This window comes from Schistocerca cancellata, chromosome 10, assembly GCF_023864275.1.
Source record: "Schistocerca cancellata isolate TAMUIC-IGC-003103 chromosome 10, iqSchCanc2.1, whole genome shotgun sequence".
Lineage (NCBI taxonomy): Eukaryota > Metazoa > Arthropoda > Insecta > Orthoptera > Acrididae > Schistocerca > Schistocerca cancellata.
Genome location: NC_064635.1, coordinates 42,058,164 through 42,066,052, shown reverse-complemented (window position 1 = coordinate 42,066,052; position 7,889 = coordinate 42,058,164). Strand labels below are relative to the sequence as shown.

Sequence of the window (7,889 nt, the reverse complement as noted above, 5' to 3'; positions counted from 1 at the left end):
CTTTCGCAGCAATGCAGGCTACTATTCTCCCATGGAGACGATCGTAGAGATGCTGGATGTAGTCCTGTGGAACGGCTTGCCATGCCATTTCCACCTGGCGCCTCAGTTGGACCAGCGTTCGTGCTGGACGTGCAGACCGCGTGAGACGACGCTTCATCCAGTCCCAAACATGCTCAATGGGGGACAGATCCGGAGATCTTGCTGGCCAGGGTAGTTGACTTACACCTTCTAGAGCACGTTTGGTGGCACGGGATACATGCGGACGTGCATTGTCCTGTTGGAACAGCAAGTTCCCTTGCCGGTCTAGGAATGGTAGAACGATGGGTTCGATGACGGTTTGGATGTACCGTGCACTATTCAGTGTCCCCTCGACGATCATCAGTGGTGTACGGCCAGTGTAGGAGATCGCTCCCCACACCATGATGCCGGGTGTTGGCCCTGTGTGCCTCGGTCGTATGCAGTCCTGATTGTGGCGCTCACCTGCACGGCGCCAAACACGCATACGACCATCATTGGCACCAAGGCAGAAGCGACTCTCATCGCTGAAGACGACACGTCTCCATTCGTCCCTCCATTCACGCCTGTCGCGACACCACTGGAGGCGGGCTGCACGATGTTGGGGCGTGAGCGGAAGATGGCCTAACGGTGTGCGGGACCGTAGCCCAGCTTCATGGAGACGGTTGCGAATGGTCCTCGCCGATGCCCCAGGAGCAACAGTGTCCCTAATTTGCTGGGAAGTGGCGGTGCGGTCCCCTACGGCACTGCGTAGGATCCTACGGTCTTGGCGTGCATCCGTGCGTCGCTGCGGTCCGGTCCCAGGTTGACGGGCACGTGCACCTTCCGCCGACCACTGGCGACAACATCGATGTACTGTGGAGACCTCACGCCCCACGTGTTGAGCAATTCGGCGGTACGTCCACCCGGCCTCCCGCATGCCCACTATACGCCCTCGCTCAAAGTCCGTCAACTGCACATACGGTTCACGTCCACGCTGTCGCGGCATACTACCAGTGTTAAAGACTGCGATGGAGCTCCGTATGCCACGGCAAACTGGCTGACACTGACGGCGGCGGTGCACAAATGCTGCGCAGCTAGCGCCATTCGACGGCCAACACCGCGGTTCCTGGTGTGTCCGCTGTGCCGTGCGTGTGATCATTGCTTGTACAGCCATCTCGCAGTGTCCGGAGCAAGTATGGTGGGTCTGACACACCGGTGTCAATGTGTTCTTTTTTCCATTTCCAGGAGTGTATAATATTTTTAGAGTATATTGCTCTTATTGACTATTCAAGTGGCATACACGTCTTTTGTCGCTGTAATCAGCATAAGAAATGAAGATGACTCGCTGGCATCACTTTCTTCAAATTGTAAAAGTCATCGGCAGCGGTTGTCCTGGTCGAAAATTCAGTAAACCTGTGAGTTCCCCGCCGGCCGGTGTGGTCGAGCGGTTCTAGGCACTACAGTCTTCCACCTTACCCTCTTTGCGTTCCCCAGACCATGTATGCCATTGAAGATAGACGGGCAGACACCCTCGCCAACGGCAGTCCAGAAGATGAAAACCTGCCATTGCGCACTCCACGGGGTCGTGACTGTTGGTTTTTACAACTGATGATGCACAGTACTCCTGAGTAAGTCCTGAGGAGTACGGCTTTTCTCAAGTAATTCAGTAATTTTAACAAAATATTAATTTTGCAAACTGAAATATGTTGTAGGTTTCCGGGTTTCTTAATACTTCCATTACTGGTGTATTTTGTAGTTCTTGTCTTGCCTCAGAGGCAACCAGCTCGAACTCTGGGAATTCGACGACAATATGCTCAGGCGTCCCTACAGGTGCACCACAGATACATTCACGTGTAGGACGGCTCCCTATCCTATAGAAATACCAGGTGTCTGGTATGAAATGAGCGTTAAGATACAAATGTGTCGATAGGGAACTTTTGTTGTGAACGAGCCTTAATTTTTTTGTTTAGTTAGTATGACACCTGTCAAAGATATTTAGTATGCATCAAGTCATGGAACCAAGAACATCGTATGTTTTCATTGTGTTAACAATGTCGAATTTTGTAACAGAGAGTGATGATTTGAGGAAAGCATTAATTTTTTGTTTTCATTTGAAAAAAAGTGCTGCAGAGTCGCATCGAATGCTTGTCGAGGCATATGGTGATCATGCTCTATCAGACGCAACATGCAAAAGTTGGTTTCAACGGTTCAGAAATAATGATTCTGATGTAAGAAATGAAGAACGTGGAAGACCACCAAAAAGACGCCGAATTGCAAGCAATATTGGATGAAGATGATACTTTGAGTCAGAAGCAAACGGCAGCAACGATAAATGTTGTACAAAAAACAATTTCTGACCGTTTGAAATGTATGGGACAGATCCAAAAGTGTGGAAAATGGGTGCCACATGAATTGAATGAAATACAGATGGAAACCGAAGAACCATTTGTCAAATTTTACTTCCAAGACATGAAAGAAAATCAATTTTGCATCGAATTGTTAATGGTGATGAAAAATGGATTTTTTTTAAGAATCCTAAACGGGAAAAATCATGGGGTAGTCCGGGACAACCATCAACATGGACTGCAAAACCAGATCGATTAGGCAGGAAGACAATGCTCTGTGTTTGGTGGGATCAGAAAGGTGTGGTGTATCATGAGCTTCTAAAACCCGGTGAAACTGTGAATACTAATCGCTAAAGACAACAAGTGATCAATTTGAACTATGCATTGATCTAAAAAAGACCAGAATTGGCCAGACGACATGACAAAGTAATTTTCTTACACGACAATGCACCTGCACACAAAGCAAAACTGGTCCAGGATACAATCAAAACACTTGGCTGGGAAGTGCTACCCCACCCGCCGTGTTCCCCAGACTTGGCCCCATCCGATTACCATTTTATTCATCAATGGGACACGCATTGGCTGAGGAACACTTCGATTCCTACGAAAAAGTCGAATATTGGGTGTCTGATTGATTTGCTTCAAAAGACGAACTTTTCTATTGGCGTGGTGTCAGCAAATTTCCAGAAAGGTGGCCAACATGTATAGAAAGCAATGGTCAGTACTTTGAATGAAATGTTTTTACTTTTCAATTCAAAATTAGTGTTTCATTTTCACAAAAAAACGCTCATTTCATACCGGTACACCTGGTATATAGGGTACGGACCGTGTCCTGTTAAAAAATGAACAATACCTGGTGTTGGTGTAAACTGTTTCATTCTTAACCTTTCCTGAACATTAGGAAGAAAGCCATGGACCACCCTTCATGTGTCGGATAGCTGCCACTGCTGCTGCCATAGGCGTAATGTTCTTTGTTTAATGTCTTTTACACTGTTAAGGTGTTCACCCATAATGATTGTTACACGTTGGGGTTCTCTCTTATTTAACCAGTAAATAGCTGCATGCTGTCTTATTACAGGGGCCAGGTGACAAAGCCTCATAATAACACAAATAGCGTCCGTGGGGGTGGCACCAAAGGCACCAATACGTCTTAGAATTACATTTCTAACCATTAAGGGGGGTAGGACGCCAAGTGGGCCAACTTGGAGCAGGAGAGGCACCACAGGACATTTTAATTTCTACTGTCTACACTTTTACAAGTAAATTCATAAAACTTTGAAAGCTATTCAGGAATGATTCAGGATTCATACTCATAGCAGTGGAAACTCAAAAACGTAACAAAATACATTTTTTTACATGTGAAATTTCATCATTCTTCACTTACTACTGGCTGCATTTGTTTCTGTAGGTGCACTTCTCTTCCTAAGTAAGAGAGATTCTTCGATGAATTTTGCACAGCATACAAACTATAGTTACATGTGTATGAAACTCTAGAGTTTATTTAATTTATGTAAAAATGAATGAACTGTTACATTTTAAACTTCATTTTTAGAAAAAACTCAAATTTTATACTTATTTATCTCAATTTTACCACAGTTTTTAATACATTTAGGAAATTCTAGAGTTTCATACACCTGTAAGTACTGCTTGTACGCTGTCCAAAATTCATCGAGGAACCTCTCTTACTTAGGAGGAAAAGTGTACCTACAGAAACAAATGCAGCCAGTAGTAAGTTTCATCAATTTTTCAAAGGTATTTTGCTACGTTTTTGAACTTACACTGCTATGAGTGTGAGTCCTCAGTCCTTCCTGCTCATGCTGACAAAGTTTTATGAATTTATTTGTAAAAATATAGACAGTAGAAATTAAAATGTCCTGTGGTGCTTCTACTGCTCCAAGTGGCCCGTTTGACGTCCTACCCCCCCCCCCCCCCCCCCTTAAAGCAGGCTTGACCTGAATGCGTCTATGCGCCGAGGCGCTGGAACCATACCCCACAATTCCGCACCAGTATGCAATTGTTATACATATTTGTTGCTACTGGAGGAACGTGAAAACGCTGTTGCGCCATACTGATTAACGTGTTCAACACTGCCAACGCCCTGGCAGCCACAAGGCCAATGTGCGGACCATAACTCCATGCCTCGTCGGTAAGGACGCCTAAGTATCTGGCTGTGCACGATCTTACTAACAAGTAGCCTTACAGCCAGACAAGTGAACGACTGCACGGCCGCAATTCTCAGACTTGCCGTGCTGGCACAAGAACGCCGCGAAGGAAGGAAAGCCGTTATAGTCCAGAAGCCAAAGTGCCGCCTTTATATCTAATGTAGGCAAACCGCAACATTAGGATCGTATTCGCTCCCTTTCTGATCTCTAGTGTAGGCTGCGTAAGGCCCGTTGACGGCGGGTGGCGCCGCATGATCTCGCCTGCCTTTATCCGGAGAACCCGCAGCGGCCGGGTCGGACGGCTGGCAGGACCAATCGGATTACGCGGCCACTGTCACGTGGCCACTTCACGGCACGACCTTGGGACCGCACTCTGCGTTGGCCTCCGCGTCCGGTTCCTTGAGATGCAGGCAGCAACTCTTCCGGCGCCTATCGCGGGATTACGCCGCCATCCACTTAGCCGGCCGTCTGCAAAAGGGAGCCGGCGGAAGAGGGATGCGTGGCTGGCAGGGGGGGGGGGAGGGGATGAAGCTCTGCAGCGGACGTTTCTTTACTCAGCGGCTTTCTGTAGCATCAAGACACAGGGTGGTAGTAACAAGAAAATCCAGCTTTTTAATATACAGAGATCGAGAGGAGTATATCCAACAACTCTGTCAATGCCGACTGCTTACGTAAGGGCAATAGGTCGACTAACTTGTAAATGACTTGCTCAGTTTCTCTAGCTCTTTCTTTTGGTTGAATCATCCAATTTCTTCTGAAATTGTAATCATTTGTTAGTACGTATATGCACAACACGTCTGTCGATTTCCGTTCCATTCTAATAATTCCTTCCTGGTGCGTCCTTTTTATTTTAAAGTGCACTTCATGGATACTCTTTAGTTTACATTACATCCCGAACAGGCCATGAAGAGGTACCGAAGGCACCGACCGGCCGCCGTGTCATCCTCAGCATACAGGCGTAACTGGATGCGGATATGGAGGGGCATGTGGTCGGCACACCGCTCTCTCGGACGAATGTCAGTTTCCGAGACCGGAGCCGCTACTTCTCAATCAAGTAGCTCTTCAGTTTGCCTCGCAAGGGCTGAGTGCACCCCGCTTGCCAACAGCGCTAGCCCAGCCCCCTTCTTGACGGGAAGCGGTCTTACCACAGGCCGTTGGCAGTTGACATTACAGTGAAGTAATTATTAAATAAGTGTGTTTATACATATTGTGTGTCGTGAATTGTGTATTAAACTGGAGACCTAGAAAAAATGGTTCAAATGGCTCTGAGCACTATGCGTCTTAACTTCTGAGGTCATCAGTCGCCTAGAACTTAGAACTAATTAAACCTAACTAACCTATGGACATCACACACATCCATGCCCGAGGCAGGATTCGAACCTGCGACCGTAGCGGTCACGCTGTTCCAGACTGAAGCGCCTTTAACCGCATGGCCACACCGGCCGGCGGAGACCTATAAACGATGGCACTACCCACTATAGCCCTCAATGGTTCACAACCCCACAACAGGCCACGGCAGTCCACTCACCCCACCGCTGCCCCACACTGAACCCAAGGTTATTTTGCGGTTCGGTCCCCAGTGCAAGTGGACACCACCGCCTCCCCCCCCCCCCCCCCCCCCCCACACACACACACCGGGACCGTCTCATACCAGACGTGTGTAACCCCCAAATGTTTGCGCATGGTAGAGGAATTATGGTGTACGCATACATGGAGACAGTGATCGCACAGCAATCGCCGACATAGTGTAAATGAGGAGGCAGAATGAGGGGAACCACCTCGCATTCGCCGAGGCAGATGGAAAACCGACTTAAAACCATTCACAGGTTCGCCGACACACCTGACCTCGACACTAATCCGCCGGGCGGATTCGTGCCGGGGACCGGGACGACTTCCCACTCGGGAAGCAGCGCGTTAGGCCGCGCAACTAGCCAGGTGGGCGTGTGTACATATAGTCTCGAAAACTTCCCAGCAATGCGGGTATGGCGATTGAATTTCATAAACGTTGTGAAGAGCAGACGCTTGTACCAAACTATGTTATTGCTTATCTTAATGTCATGTTGTTCGAAAGAGAACCAGATATGAAACTTCCTGGCAGATTAAAACTGTGTGCACCGACCGAGACTCGAACTCGGGACCTTTGCCTTTCGCGGGCAAGTGCTCTACCATCTGAGCTACCGAAGCACGACTCACGCCCGGTCCTCACAGATTTACTTCTGCCAGTACCTCGTCTCCTACCTTCCAAACCTTACAGAAGCTCTCCTGCGAAACTTGTAGAACTAGCACTCCTGAAAGAAAGGATAATGCGGGAACATGGCTTAGCCACAGCCTGGGGGATGTTTCCAGAATGAGATTTTCACTCTGCAGCGGAGTGTGCGCTGATATGATATGCTGATCGGTGCACACAGTTTTAATCTGCCAGTAAGTTTCATATCAGCGCACACTCCGCTGCAGAGTGAAAATCTCATTCTGGAAACATCCCCCAGGCTGTTGCTAAGCCATGTCTCCGCAATATCCTTTCTTTCAGGAGTGCTAGTTCTGCAAGGTCGCAGGAGAGCTTGTGTAAAGTTTGGAAGGTAGGAGACGAGGTACTGGCAGAAGTAAATCTGTGAGGACCGGACGTGAGTCGTGCTTCGGTAGCTCAGATGGTAGAGCACTTGCCCGCGAAAGACAAAGGTCCCGAGTTCGAGTCTCGGTCAGTGCACACAGTTTTAATCTGCCAGGAAGTTTCATATCAGCGCACACTCCACTGCAGAGTTAAAATCTCATTCAGGAAACGTCCCTCAGGCTGTGGCTAAGCTATGTCTCCGCAATATCCTTTCTTTGAGGAGTGTTAGTTCTGCAAGGTCGCAGGACAGCTTCTGTTAAGTTTGGAAGGTGGGAGACGAGGTACTGGCAGAAGTAAATCTTTGAGAACCGGGCGTGAGTCGTGCTTCGGTAGCTCAGATGTTAGAGCACTTGCCCGCGAAAGGCAAAGGGCCCGAGTTCGAGTCTCGGTCGGTGTACACAGTTTTAATCTGCCAGGAAGTTTCATATCAGCAAACACTCTGCTGCAGAGTGAAAATCTCATTCTGGAAACATCCCCCAGGCTGTGGCTAAGCCATGTCTCCGCAACATCCTTTCTTTCAGGAGTGCTAGTTCTGCAAGGTCGCAGGAGAGCTTCTGTAAAATTTGGTAGGTAGGAGACGAGGTACTGGCAGAAGTAAATCTGTGAGGACCGGGCGTGAGTCGTGTTTCGGTAGCTCAGATGGTAGAGGACTTGCCCGCGAAAGGCAAAGGTCCAGAGTTCGAGTCTCGGTCGGTGCACACAGTTTTAATCTGCCAGGAAGCTTCATATCAGAGCACACTCCGCTGCAGAGTGAAAATCTCATTCTAGAACCAGATA

General features: G+C 48.2%; 1 non-coding gene across 1 annotated transcript; it reads right to left on the bottom strand.

Annotated features, from left to right (window-relative positions):
- Positions 1 to 6,614: 6,614 nt before the first annotated feature.
- On the bottom strand, positions 6,615 to 6,688 carry Trnas-cga (transfer RNA serine (anticodon CGA)). The gene has a single exon. It is a non-coding gene; the product is annotated as a tRNA-Ser (tRNA).
- Between the last annotated feature and the right edge of the window lie 1,201 nt (positions 6,689 to 7,889).